Genomic DNA, 1204 nt, shown 5'->3' with positions numbered 1-1204 from the left:
ATAAAAGAAGATCAAAGGCTGCTGGGATTCCATCCATGTGGTAGAAGTGCAGGAGAAGTCCAGTGGCCGCAACGCCCACTACAAGCTGACCTCCACAGTGATGCTCTGGCTGCAAACCAACAAGTCTGGCTCGGGCACCATGAACCTCGGCGGCAGCCTCACCAGACAGATGGAGAAGGATGAAACTGTGAGTGACTGCTCCCCACACATAGCCAACATCGGGCGCCTGGTGGAGGACATGGAAAATAAAATCAGAAGTACGCTGAATGAGATCTACTTTGGAAAGACAAAGGACATCGTCAATGGGCTGAGGTCTGTGCAGACTTTCGCAGACAAATCAAAACAAGAAGCTCTCAAGAACGACCTGGTGGAGGCTTTGAAGAGAAAGCAGCAATGTTAAACCTCTGCTTTGCGCTAAACAGCCACGCCATGCCCTCATTAGGTTCCTTTCTTAGAAAACTCATTTTCTGCTCCCTGTCCCTGCCCGCCCCAACAGGTCACATAACAACTTGCATCATCGACCTACCGCACAGCGCCATCTCTCCCTGCGCATAAAGCCCGATAACCACCCTGTCTGGCTCTGAGGCCTGCTTCCCACCACGTTTTGCTATCGAAACTCTCGGTATTTCCATAGAAACCGTGTGTTTTTTGTTCGCCTGGGCCCCGTCTCCCCCCACCTCCATTTATCGGCATAAAAAACACTGTCAGCCGCCCCTCCTTCCCACCTTTTTGTTACATTGGTGTAAAAAAATGTAAACAAAAAAATTTTATGAATTAACTGTGGTGTGTGAAAGATAGAAGAAAAATTGATTCCATGTGTGTTTGGGAGTTGCTTGGGGTTGGGGGTCGGGGTCCGGACGGGCAGCTCTGGAGGAGGGAAAGCCGGCCCTCAGCGATGCCCTGTCCTGCGCAGACCAGACCCGCCCGGCCCTGCGCAGCCGCAGCCCACAGGGAGGGGCGGCGTCCTGCTCTTGTGGCCAGGTGCTTTTCTGTCAATTTTTATGGAATGCAAAAGGAGTTTTTTGTTTTATTTTGTTTTTTTTGTAAAGCTTAAAAAAAATAAATCTACATCTTATATAAAAAAAAGAAAAGATTGAATTAGGAATAAAGTGTCCCAAAAAGACAATGCTGAACCTAAATGTGGAATTTTACTGAACTTTTTTTTTTTTTTTTTTTTGCGAAACCAGGGACTGAACTCAGCTGT

The 1204-nt window shown here is 47.8% G+C and overlaps 1 pseudogene across 1 annotated transcript in view; it reads left to right on the top strand.

Annotated features, from left to right (window-relative positions):
• The window catches only part of LOC101578105, a 5123-nt pseudogene extending 4654 nt beyond the window's left edge, over positions 1–469 (top strand). Inside the window, exon 2 of the transcript XR_002819303.1 lies at positions 8–469. The product of XR_002819303.1 is annotated as a proteasome maturation protein pseudogene (transcript). The remainder of the gene's footprint in view (positions 1–7) is intronic.
• Positions 470–1204: the final 735 nt, after the last annotated feature.

Source organism: Octodon degus, unplaced genomic scaffold, assembly GCF_000260255.1.
Source record: "Octodon degus isolate 3935 unplaced genomic scaffold, OctDeg1.0 scaffold00286, whole genome shotgun sequence".
NCBI classification, from domain to species: Eukaryota; Metazoa; Chordata; class Mammalia; order Rodentia; family Octodontidae; genus Octodon; species Octodon degus.
This window is presented reverse-complemented; position numbering and strand designations above follow the sequence as displayed.